The sequence below is a fragment of the Micropterus salmoides genome, unplaced genomic scaffold (assembly GCF_014851395.1).
Source record: "Micropterus salmoides isolate LMB-PRFRI ecotype aquatic unplaced genomic scaffold, ASM1485139v1 Ms_hic_scaffold_13, whole genome shotgun sequence".
Lineage (NCBI taxonomy): Eukaryota > Metazoa > Chordata > Actinopteri > Centrarchiformes > Centrarchidae > Micropterus > Micropterus salmoides.
The window spans coordinates 24,587,407-24,601,126 of record NW_024040374.1 but is presented as its reverse complement, the minus strand read 5'-3'; the positions used below and the strand labels follow the sequence as shown (position 1 = coordinate 24,601,126).

At 41.7% G+C, this 13,720-nt stretch overlaps 1 protein-coding gene across 9 annotated transcripts in view; it reads right to left on the bottom strand.

The window, feature by feature from the left end:
- dab1a (DAB adaptor protein 1a) overlaps positions 1-13,720 on the bottom strand; it is a 202,849-nt gene that overhangs the window by 61,353 nt on the left and 127,776 nt on the right. For 8 of the 9 annotated variants that reach the window (XM_038716427.1, XM_038716429.1, XM_038716432.1 and 5 more), the window contains exon 1: positions 9,429-9,685. The exons of the other annotated variant lie outside the window; for it this stretch is intronic. The gene's annotated coding sequence lies outside the window, so the exon portion shown is untranslated. Of the gene's footprint in view, positions 1-9,428; positions 9,686-13,720 lie in introns of those variants that run through there. 9 annotated transcript variants of the gene reach the window in all.

Here is a 13,720-nt window from a genome sequence, read left to right as displayed (position 1 = left end):
TTATTCCTCTCTGTGTCATTCACATCTTCCTCTACCTCTTTCCCTTTCTAGGCGGCTCCATTTTAAATGCATGCCCCAAATAGTACCTTTTTCCTCCAACTTAACTTTTTATGTCCCTTTTCATTTTTTCTCCAGACGGACTATTCATAATGGCTGCTGAAGCACTTCGCTGCTTTATGACTTGCTTAAAGCACACAGTCCTTACAGATGCTACATGCTGTAGAGAACAGTGCTTGGTCTGCCTATGGAAAGATAAATGAAGAACATTCTCTCCTCACATAGAAGTATCCTTTTACAGCACATCTGCAAAAACCAGATGCCACTTAAGACTGAAGCAATGTGAAGCTGCAAAGTATAGAAAAAAAGCATGTGTACTATTTGAAATCATACACACACTAAATATTTTGGTCCACTCATCCACATCATATTATCAACTTCAAAATAAGCCCCTGACAAATAGCTCCAGCTCCAGCCACGGCTATTATGGGTGTGTGGGTGTGTGTGTGTGTGTGTGTGTGTGTGTGTGATTGAAACCATCAAATCAGTTCACAGTCATTTAATCTTGCAGCTCTTACATCTTGCCTATTCCATTAATCCAGCTTTATGTGCACACACACACACGCACGCGCCCCAGAGTGAGTGTGGCCACATGGTTGAATGGGTGGTCTTTAACACCCTCATTCCCCAAAATTACTTATCATTCTCATCAGCCCTCAGACTGCTATGGATAGAGAGCAGTCATTATCTGAACGCATATCCAGCTAATTGAAGGCTGCCTATCTTAATACTTAGATATAGAATGGGTGGGAGGGTATGTAAGTGTGTTTATGTGGGTATGTGTGAGAGAGAGGGAGAGGCAAAAAGAGAGAGAGATAGGTCATGGCCTAAGGGTAAGGGGGCCATCAAAAGCACTTTTATAATGAAAAAAATAATTTACCCTTCAGTTATATGTCCTCTTCATCATTTCAGTCTGTGTGTGTGTGTTTGTGTGTCTTCAGCAGCCCAGTAGAGTGTGTCAGTCTAGTAGATGCTCAGTGGAACTCGATCAAGGAGCACAAATGACCTGAGAGCAGGTGATTGAATCCTCCATTCGTCCTTAAAGAGGACCCCTGACTGAGAGGCTGACACACACTCACACACACACACACACACACACACACACACACACACAAAGAGAGAGAAGATTGCTGGATCCTTAAATCTGCTGAATGCACTTTCAGTCCATATTTAGAGGTAATGCCCTTCTGCTAGATTTGGCATTAGCCAAGTCCAAAGCCTGGTTTGTTCACTAAAGATACTTGAGGCAACACTGTTCACGTTGACACTGAATAATATTACCGATCCCACTGAGAATCAACACCCAAGTCTGCAGTTTTGCACAAATATCAGCCGCTTTGAGCTCAGATTTAATCTGACAGTTGAAATACACCAAAACTAAGCCAGTTCATATAAAACAACACAAAAACGCAGCTTACACAAGCTAGTTCATATGGTGAAATATGTTCAGTGTGAACAATTTCTTACACACTGAACATATGGTGAAATATGTTCAGTGTGAAATGGTGGAAATCCATCGGGAGCGGCTAAAGAAACTTTAGAAAATTAAAAACTGCGGGGAAAATGTAAATACTGGCACAAGAGGGACATATGCAGGGTCATTAATGTTTGATTGTGTAAGAAGGCATTAACATTAAATATAAATATATTAGTGAAACTAATGTATGTACTTTGGAGTTTTTGTATTTGTGTATACAAAAGAAATATTTTCCGTCCAAAGTCATAGCAGTGAGTCATCATTTCAGCCAAGCCTGAGATCAAATGTTGGCTGAGAGACAAGGGAGGTCTGAGTAATTGATTAGCAGCACTTGCCTAAAGTGTGGTGGTACTAGGTGTGATATCTCACAGAAGTCTTCATAATTCTGACGAGATTCCTGCATTATCAAACTTTGCTTTCCTTTAGCAAAAAGATGGCAAACTGTCCATTACTGGCCCAAACAAACCACAAGTTGGTGCTGAAGAGCTCTTTTACAGTTTAACCTGTGTATATCCACTCTGCAAGGTATGAAGGCTGCCCCACTGAGGTGGCACAAATCCTAAAAGGGTCAAAATGTATGGGCATGCCTCATGTCCCATTTCAGGTGCAGGCATGACAATGAGTGTTTCTCATTAAGTCTCATCTCATACAGTAAAATAAATTACTTTTGTAAATTTCTGAAATCAATCTGACATCATTGATTGTCATTGCTGGTATAACATATTCTCTATTGAGCACAACTTAGTTTTAAATGCAGTAGGCCTGTTCATTCATAATCTGCCCCTCCTCTCAGGGGTGGCTATAGGAGTTGAAGTGACTGACCTCTGCACAGCAGGCCCAAAAAATGGTCTAAAAGAGACACTGCCTGGAAAAGTGACAGACTGCTTCCCTTACCTCTTTAAATGCTTTGCAGAGTGAGAAGGGCCCAAAGAGTGTAATGTGCACAGTGGGAGGTAGATAGTTTGATGGGCAAAGAGAGTAGCAGTGCGTGTCCAAGTTTTTACACATGCACAAGCGTGTGTTCATACATGAGTGTTGACGACTCAGCATGGAGGATAAATGGCCGAGGCTGAGCAGTGAAATGGCCACTAACAGCTCTGCAGCACCATTCACACTGAGAAGCCTCAGATTTTACTTACCTCAGCCTTAACCTCCTCTGAGCTCCTTCTCTATTATGCCTCAGTTAATTTTCCTAACACATTAAAGTTTGTCAATTAGTCTATTTATTTGCAGAGGAAGAAACTGCATAATTGAATAATTAAATTCTTAATTTATAATGCTACAGTTACAATGTGTTCTACCTTAATAGGGCTGTTTAAAAGAAAAGTTACACATAAAGCACAGTAAGCAAAAATATAACAAAAACACTAAAGCCTAAGAGGTTTTCCACCGTTGCTTTAACACTGTATGAAAAAATGAATCCCATTTTGATCATTTTATGTTTCTACCTTAATTGAAACTTAACTTGGTTTATGGGTTGCAAATTTCATTAACCATGAATCCACATAAAACTCCATTCTGTGATCACAAAAGTGCTTGGGTGCGACACTGAAGTGATCAGAACCAGGAGCTGAAGCACACAAGTTTGTAGATGAGTGAAAATGATTGCAGATGTGTATGCATGTTATGCATGAGCAGTCAATGTCTGTGTGAGCTCAGCAGGCTGAATGCAGCAGCATTTGGGCATTTCCTCTGAGCCCAGTACCTGAGCCAGGCACCAGATGCTCCAGGAAGGCAACTCCTGATGTGGTTCCGACCCAGGGACAACTCTTACTGTATGTCCTGGACACAGGTGGCACAATCTGCCCCTCTTCCTCCCTGTTTCATCTGCTTTAACAGATGTCTGACACGCAAGGCAGCACAACCCTTGCCTACAAAGGACTGAATTAGATTACCAGCTCAGAGTCTTTCAAAACAACACAGGGTCAGACAGGCTATGTCATTTCTACATGACTGAGAAGACTGCTGCACAGCTCTTGCCATGCAATAAGTTACCTTACTGTGAAACATCCCTGTGAATTAGGTACAGTGAAGACAAAAGCTAATGATGGATATTGAATTGTGGCTAATCTTTGCAAACAGAGAGAGTACGGAAAGACAAAGGGGAGAATCATGGGACGGTTAAAAATTCATTAGTGAGCAGCCACAGAAAAGCACAGATGGAGATAAAGCAAGAGAGAGACAAAGACAGAAAGAAAGAAGGGGAGAAATATAAAGAGGAAATCCTCCAAGGGAAACATCTTTCCATTCCCGTCTCAGTCTGTTTCTTTCTCTAACTTTGTTGCAGTCTCACAGTGAGTGTCGAAGTCAGTGGAGCTGTTCCACAGGGAAGTGTAGCTAACAAACCCCCCAGCAAAACTGAGAGCCCACTCCCTTTCTCCCTACATGCATTCATTATCTATTGTATTCCTTGAATAAAGAATGTGATACAAAACCATGCCTCCTTTGTACATGGCTGGATGACAGGCAGAGAACGTAAATTAAAACGTAATTTATGATGCTTTGTTTGCTGCCTTCTCTCCAACACCTAAAATGTCAAAAGGAACATGTAATAATGCGGTCTAGTGCGGCTCGACACAGTACATCACTGGTGTGTGTGTGTGTGTGTGTGTGTGTGTGTGTGTGTGTGTGTGTGTGTGTGTGTGAGGTTTAAGGAGTGGGGTGGTCAGGGATCTTGACTTCTGGGGAAATGAGAATGTAAGGCATTGAATTAATTGAAGTGTTAATGTGCTGTGACTCCAGTGTGGTGCCTGTGTGTGTGTGTGTGTGTGTGTGTGTGTGTGTGTGTGTGTGTGTGTGTGTGTGTGTGTGTCTTTACCTCCTGCAAATGCCTGCTCTAAAGTGCTTTTGTTTGCTGTGAAAACTCATTAACAAAGTGAACACCTTTGCGATTTCACCCCAAAGTGCTACTCACTGGAGAAAGAAAAGCAGGAGGACCAGCAGGATGTAAAAGAAAATGTGATAATGATGATGTTAAATACTAATGGTGATGTGAATGTTAGCAGCAAAAAAGAAGAGGAACTCAAGAGTCTCAGTTCAATATTCAACATCTCATCTGAAACAAGAGGAAGCCCAGAGCAATGCTATAGGCAGATAGAGATGGAGTGAGAGAAGGGGAAAGAGAGAAGAGACAGAAGTGTAGAGAAAGATGTATAGTCATGCAGAAAAAAATCCCACACAGGTGGAACAGGGCAGAGATGGAGAACCATAGACAGAGATTAAGTAAACCCAGAGAGGACACTGTGAGGGTAAAGATGTGAAGCGGCGATAAAGAACAGATAAGCACAGGAATATAAACAGACTGGGAATGAAAAAAAGCAATTACAATGATTGTTCACTAATTTTCAGTATGAAACTGGAAAACTGCTGGTAACCCAGCTACTCTGATCTACTGTACTGTAAATATGAAAATATGTGTGTGAGGACCATCAAGGTCTTGTGGTCCATCCTGTATTTTTACAACTTTTCTAATACCTGTTGTATGTTCTAAAATGGCCACACATTTATGATAGCAAACACATAATTTACCACTTTCTTCTTAGTGATGCATACAGTACATTACATCATTTAAGGCTAACAGGCAAGGTCCTCTGTAAACAAGTAATCTTTAACTATATATACAGGTTGCCCTTTAATTTATCTGCTTATTCCCTTTCACAGTCAGAGTGTAATCTAAAACTGAGAAAACTGGCTGCAAAGGCAGAGCATGCCAAACCCACAAAACAGTCTTTTTGCGATCAAATACAAGGAGAGTGTGTAAAAGTGTGTGTGTTTGTGTGTGTGCAATGGTGACTACAAATGCTAATCCCAGTGGTGTGGACAGATTGCGAGTGTTTTAAGAAGATTACAGATTACAGGCTGCAGAGGCAGATTAGCTGCCAACTCGATCTGCACCTCTGGATTGGACTGCCCTGCTCTGTCGCTCTCTCTCTCTCTCACAGCCCCTTCTGTGGTGTGTGTTTACATGTAACAATCCTTTTTGTGTGCCTGTTTATATTTGTAAGAGGTAATCATGATTGGTGGTAATGACGGTGCACATCCAGTGTCTTCAGGCATGTGTGCGCGTCTGTGTGATGAATACTGATTTGCCAAGGTATCAAAAACACAAATCACAACTGCCTTACAGTGAATAAAGGAAATAGGGTACATATAAACACACATACTCCCAGTGGGCTGTGAACATGTTTGCGATGCCAATTATATCTGAGAAAATGTCTCCCTCACACACACACAGGACGTGGATCAATGGGAAGGGCAGCCAGCCAAGAGCCAGTCAATTCTTCCAACTTTCCTTTCACAGTAACAGTGGAAGCCCTACTGAAAAAAACAACAGTATTTAACATGTTACAACCTGTTTCAAATAATGCAGCAGAGCAAGTATAAGTTTCTCTGGGTTTTCTTCTTTTATTACCGTTTTCATTTCATAAGAATTCTACCTTTGACACAGGTGCACGTTTAAGAAGGATAAGAGCTGCATATTTAGCTCATGCACCGGAGAAGATAACCCTGGTGCACTGGACTTAACAGAGGTGAGGGGAGGCCTTAGCAGGAGGAAAAGAGTGCACAGTTGTTGTATAATTCCAGATGTACCCAAAAGGAGAAGTACAATGGCTGCATATTTTGATACTGGGCAGGATAGATTTTCCTGCCGATTGGGAAGACATGTTTGTAGAGATCTGTGCATGTCGTTGAGGAGAAAGTCAAACATGAAATGCATTTACACAGCTGTTCTCCTTTGAACTTAAAAATCATTTTGTCATATCTGCATTTGGAATATTTGCCCAGGAGCTGACCAAAATAGCATCTCAGTAAGGAGTTTAGCGGATACAAAAAACTGTAGTTGATGTAAAAAGAGCCATTGACATATCCATCTTATGGAACTGTAGCCTACATTAAAAAACAAACTAGTACTAATGAACCCAAAAGCAAGTGAACCTGGGTTCTGAATTTGGAGTTGTGTTGTTGTTGTCAAGTTTGATATAAAGTGAGCAAAAAAAAAAAAGATTCTCACTGGGCTTCCAGGTCAAACAAAGAAAGTAATAAAGGCAGAGAACTTGGTGAATGTTAGTTATCGACATGCACACATTTCATTCAGCTGTAGCTGCCTGCTCATTGTTTTCACCACAGCTGATTTAAAGAAATGCCACTGAGACACAGCCAGCGTGGAGTATTGAGTAGGTAACTTGAATAGGCTGTCAATTTATTGTAGCATTGAATTGTATCCATAGCAACAAGTGTCACTGGGGTGCAAAGCAGGCAGCAATGTGAATGATAAGGTTACAGTACAACGCTATGGTGTAAACAGGTTATGGCAGGAACTCGACTAATACATGTTATTTAAATGTCACAGCGCTTAAAGGCAGCAGTTTGTAATATTCTTACTGGCTGATAAAAAATGTGTTGTTCTTGGTCCTGTTGGGTCTAGTGAAAGTTAATTTGGACTTGGATTGGAACCGGCTGGGGACAGGTCCTTTCAGGTGGTTTCAGGGGCTCTGGCCACCCTTACTTTTAAAGTGCTTTGTTTCGACACAGTTAAAGAAACACCTTGAGCTTGATGAAAACTGTTGTGGTTTCTTTTTTACAGCTTGTCATTTCTTTGTAGACATTTACAAGGAGTCAGATGGGTTTCTGTCACAACACAGAACTAAAAAAAAAAAAAAAAAAAAGGCTTTTCAAATATCAGCGGTAGGCTACACCATGTTCCCAACTGAGATACAGAGTTACAAGCTCATTTTTTCAAAAGCTGTTCAAAAACTTTAAGAACTGGAAGAGTAAGCAGCGACTTTCTGTTTAAGATTTAGTCCAAAATTCATTCAAACTGTATTGTATTATTTATGATTTATTGTTTTATTAATTTTCTTTGTTGTGCCTTTATTGTATGTTGTTATTTATTTGTAGACTGTGTTCAGCACTTTGGTCAACAGTGTTGTTTTTAAAGGTGCTATATAAATAAAGGTGGATTGGATTGGATATACAGTGCACAGAGACACAAGACCTACTATCCTGCATTGGAAAAAAATAAATTGCAAGAAGCAGACTGGGTTGTGGAAAGTGACAGAATGGGCAAGAAAAAAAGGGGGAGGCTGGGACAGAGCAGACGGAGACAAGAATTGAAAGAGGGAGAAAGAGAGCCTTCAACTGTGTTTTCTTTGAGTTTCCACACAATACAGGGTTTCTATGACGCCCAGGAGTCGCCTGCTGGGGCCATCCAAGTAAGAGGTCTGTTTGGCAGTGGAGGAAAACGAATTCAAATCTTTAGATTAAAGCAGCAGCACAACAACATACATTTAATTACCTGAAAAAGTAAGTAAGTAACTATACAATCATAGTGCTATAAAATGTACATACAGTACTTATCAAAAGTACTCCTTTTAAGGAATAGTCGCTTTCAGGCTGCTAATGATTCATCTGTATATGCTGTATAACTATCAAAGTTGTAAGTGGTCTTACCGGTACTTGTTTGGTAGTAGATTAACAAATGGACATGCATTACATTATGTATGTTTTACATATAAAATCTGTATCTGCTGAATAACTAATAGAAGCCTTCAGAGAAATATGCTGCAGCTGAAGTACAACACTTAGACTTACCATCTGACATGCAGTACAACATAGGTATACAGTATAACAAATTGGAAATATTTAAGTAAAGCGACACTACCTCTGAATAAAAGAACAGTTGTTGAGTACAGGTGCAGGTGGTTGAAAAAACAAATACTGAGTAGTGGTTTTATTGTCCCATTTTAAAAGATGTTCACAGGATAGGCCTACAACCTATTCACATTCACACACACACCTACTACATGTATAGGCTATAGGCCTAAAACTGATGCAGGTTGCGTGTGAGACAGAAAGAGAGAGGGTACAGAGTGAGGAGCTGCAGAGCACCACAGCTTCATGATTAATGCGGCTTTTAGCTGCAGCGGAGCCTGGGCCCCCCAAAGCAAACTGACCGGGTCGCCCATTCAACTCTCCTTCCGTCTCTCTCTCTCTCTCTCTCTCTCTCTCTCCCCAAACCCAGTGACCGAGAACCAGCTATAACCTTAACAACAGTGACTACATTTGTACACTAACAACATCCATGTAACCTCCACTGTACCGCGTTTCACTTCATTTCACCCCACTCCCACTGTGAGCCAACCCTCCAAAGTGGACAAAACCCCACACATCAGGAACATTATTGCAACCGCTGCGGGCGATGGAAAGCCCCCGGTGCATTACAAGAGCGTGAAATAAGGGTGTGTGGCCATTCACTTGTAAAAAGTAAAATAAAAAACATCAGGCCAAGTGCAATGAGTTCTCAAAAACATATAACTGAATAGGCATACCAAAGCGTCATTTAAGTCGCAAAATTCCCACCAAGCATGATAAGGTTACTATAAAGTCACCATAGACTATAGGCTACATCCTAAGATCTCTTTCGTTAAGGGCTATTTTGCAATTGCTATGATTGCATCACTTTAAAAATAAAACAATTATGAATAATCTGGTGTTGAGTCTCCGAAGGGCGCCTACAGGAAACTACACACGCCGGGGAGCGGGGAGACAGATGCCAAATGCAGCAAACCAGCGTCTTTCCTCCCGCCTAACATCCCACAAACACACATTCAGCCCTTGACCACTATGTTTCACTGAGGGGGTCACCCACACCCGCCCAACACACACACACACACACACGCACGCACGCACGCACGCACACACAAATCCCGATGCACCAGCGGCAGCAATCTAATTCATTGCAGTGATACGAGCAGTGCACGCTGACTCCACAGGCTCTTCTATAAAGGTCCAAAACACTAGCCTAACTATCACACACTGATCTGAAAGTACACACTTTGTGGAGCAAATTCGTCACTAGTGCTTCCGTTCAGGCACTTTGCATTAGCGCACTTACCTTTGCACTACAGCGAAAATGAGCACAGTTAGTTCCCATTTTGTGAAAAGGCTTTAGAATCCATTAATTCCCGCGTATCTCCTCCTGGTTTATTCAGACATCCACAGTGTGTTTCAGCAGGGACAGTAATCCAGTTTTCCATCCCGGGGAGAGCACTTGCAAGCTTCGTTGCATCTTTTTCCACAATCCCCACAAAACTATGCCAGGCTTCTTTCAGCGCGTTTTTCTCCCCTCCTAGTTCCTCTGCCCCCTCTCCTTTCCTCTCCCTCTCTCTCCCTCACAGAGGTTGCCTGGTTACCTCTTTCTGTAGGCTGGTTCAGACCGCCGGCCGGCAGCCAATCACTAGGCTGGGTTACACTTAACCCCTCCGCTGCTGAACTGTCCTGATTTCCATCTTTCATGGAGTGGGGTTGGAGGGAGGGGGGCACTGGGTGATGGTGAAGGATTTGGAAAATGTATATTAATTATAATGAGCAATGAAGATGAAAGGCAAAGGAAAGAAGGAGGGGCTGATGGTTTTTAAATTAGGCTTGAAATAAAAAGTTGTGGGCAAAACGTCATCAGGCTTGTGCTTCACTGTTTGGTCAGGAAGTGTGTTAGTCGTAGTTTAGAGGCCGTGAAAGGATGAATGCACCGTCCAAAGTTCATCATCATCACACGCTCATGCTTTTTTCTTACGCACGCATAGTAATTCTGACAAAACTCATTGAGTCATAAATGCACGCAAGCAGTCGTCATGCTGCAGCCTTCACCCAGTCATTCAGCATAGACCACTGATCGATTAACTGCCCCTGCAGTTAAGTCGTGCAGCCTAAACCGTGTGTGTGAGTCATGGACTTGGCAAACTCACCATGTTGTCTAACCTTCTTTCTCTGAGTGGGAGCACACTTATCATGAGTATTTGGAACTAAGGGGTTAAAACATAATGTAGGTCCAAAGACAGAACATACTGTTTCCTTACTGCTGTTGATTAATCAGCATAAGACCGACAACAGCAACTATGCTGACCTCAGTGAACCATAGAATTTTGCTATTTCTTGCCTCTCCTCCATTCTTCCTTAAGCCTTATCCCCTTTAATCCACACCTCCTTTCACTTTTCTACCCCCACACCTCCTCTCCCTTTCTCCCCCACTTCCTCGCCTCAGATCATCCTCCTCTCCAGATGTGTGCTGCTGTCAGGGGTTTGGGATCCTCAGCATGGACACAGTTCCTCTGATCTCTGCAAAGACACAGCAGCCTTCCAACTAAACCTCTTCCGTCCACATTCACACAAGGATGTAGGTTTGGGTTCTAAGTTGGCAGAGAGAAAAGGGTGGGCTGCGATCATGATATATGATATATATTATAAACAACTTGCTTGATGTAAACGGCCATCAGGGGTGTTAAAAAGGAAAGGTTTTTTGAACAATATACAGTATGTGCCAAAATACACTTATAAAAGCCTTTGTTTTTCTTCCTTTTGAAATCAGAAAAAAATAGCATTATATTTTTGACAAGTCAACGAGAAGGCAAAATAAACTTAGATTCCCTCTTGAATTATCACGACTGTAAGATTCTAATTATAACCAAATTGCTTAAATTGTGTTCATTGGCTGACATTAGCTTGCCTGAAACAATACAGCCCCCTCATTCACTTCAATGAAGACGCTGCGTTGGCACAGCAGGAATGCCGACTCAACCTGGCTTCTGCTGCGCGCAATGCAACGTCATAAAGCAACACACTGCATTGGCCAATCAAAGATGTTAAACCGCACAATCTAGGTAAATGACTTATAACTACATTAATACAATCCACTGCATTGAAACCTTATTTCTCCATCATTTCTCCATCCCATCAACCTCACGTTTCCCCATAAACCTCTCTCTCCTCCTCCTGTACTGAACCCTACCACCTCATGACTCCGTCCCCACCTTCTCTTCCTTAGCTGCTCAGTTTTCCTACCTAAGTATAGCTGTACTTTACCTTCTCTGTGTGTATCTGTGCAGAGCCCTCCTGTCTATCCCCCTCCCACACTTCAGTATCTCTGCCCTTTTTGCCATATCTACCTCCCTCAGTATCTGCCTCCCTCCCCTCTCTCTCTCACACAGTCTCTGTCTGTCTGTCTCAGCTTGGCTGAACAGATAACTCCTGGATGCTCATGTGGGTAAGCCAGCAGCTAGCTTTCTCTATTTCCTCTCACTACTATGTCTCTCACACACACACACACACACACACCTGAGTAGATGTAATCGCATGAACACACACATAAACACATATACCCTTTTCAAAGACACGGTGTTCTTTAGGGTAATCCATGGGAATGTCCAGATGGATATGATCTCCAGTGAGAACTTGAAGGTCACCTCCCTCATATATACTGTTCACACAAAACATTGTTTTACAGAATTAGGATTCCTGTATTACGCACATACGCAAAGAGAGGGAAAGAGGCAGAGATATAGAATGGAAAAAGAAAAAGATAGGGAAAGACAGGGAGACAAGACACAGAGAGAGAAAAAAACAGAGGGAAGGAGAAAGAATAGAAATGTATGTGTATTATCAGCGAAACGGGTCAAACTCGTTAAAGGCAACAAAGGCAGCTCTCTAATTGCCTGAGCACAGCTCGGCAATGCTGAGCTACAGTAGCTCATCATTGGACATACAGTAAGCCTGATTAAAGTCCTAAGCTTTGTGATATGTAACATGTTGACCAACAATTTTCCAACTGCACATGCATCAGATTTATGGCAACAAGTATTAAACATGTTCGTATGGATGAGGGAAACTCTGGATAGAAATGATGCCAATGAGCTCAAACCGGTGGATCAGCAGAGAAGACAATGACATGGGATTTGGGGATGATGAGATCTGGATCACATGGTTAGAGCTCCAACTTGTAAAAAAAAAAAAGTGGAGCATCAAACAGCAGGTCTTCCTCAGAGTGACAAAGGGCACTGGCAGTAAAAACATTTTAAATCTTCGCACCCAGGTTCATTTGGCCCATATTCTAAAGTGATGTTAAATACGCAAATCCAGTAGTGTAAAATTTTTTCAACAACACAACGCATCAGGGTGAGGGTCACCCATGTTTTGCATTCATAATGCAACATAATGATGCGCTGTCACATACATAGTCTAGGTTCTAGGTGAAAAAGCAATCCTTGTTTTAAGAGCTCATTCTGTTTGGACGACATACATCAGATCAGACAACAACACATGATAAAATACTTTTGGTAAACTGAACCATATGGACTAAATAAAAAGATAATTTTATCTTATTTTCAATTACGTGTTCTACAGTATGATGTTTTTATGATGTATATTCATAAATGTTGTCCATGGCATTGGCTGGATGTATGAATAATTTAATAATTTAATAATAGCCGTGTGCTCAGATTTCATCCCTCCATACTATATTCAAACATAGCTTACTGTAGTCACATGACATTGTAATCAAACATTGGTTGTCGGCTCTAAATTACTCAGTCTCCTCTAAAAAAGGCGTCAATGCGTCTGGAGGTGAATTTGAGAGATGCATGCAGCCTGGAATGAGATTAGCTTTGACCCAAATGCACAAACAAGTACATAGTGACCTGTCTCACCTACAGACTTCCACACTGCCTATTTAGCTACAAACACCAGGTGTTGTGTGCGGATGTGGCGCGAAGAGTGGATGAACGAGAAAGAGAAGGAAGGCAGAGGTAGATGCAACATAGCTATGAAGCTGGACTCCCCCCACCCCCCACCTCCAAAGATGAAAAATCACAGCATAACTGTAGATATCAAAGCACGCCACTCTTCAATAACTCATGTATCAGGATATCAAGCACCTGACAGATGTGAAGAGAGTAAAAGAGCATGTGGAGATGAGGAGAGATGGTGTATCAGAGAGAAAATATATTGACTCTGAAAACTCTCTATGTGCACACCCATGCAGAGGAGTTTTGAGATGAGTTTTCACAATGTGACAGGCCATTCTTATTGTATTCTCATATGTAAATAATGTGAAAAAGAGACAGAAATGGAAATGGAGAGACTCCCGAGGATGATCACAACTTAATCTAGGTGGCAGGTTGACGTGTGTATTTGGTTATGGTAGAGGAAGGGGGAGCAAATGTTTATGTGTCTGTGTGTGTGTGTGTGTGTGTGTGTGTGTGTGTCTGTGTGTGTGTGTGTATCCTGCAGGGGGTTAGAAGAGGGTTAGATATAAAGATGTGCTCTGTTGAAATGTCACACATGTTTATGTTTTCATCAGGATGTCTAACTTTGAAGGCTTTTACCTCTGGGAGCAGCCATCATATTTCATTAACA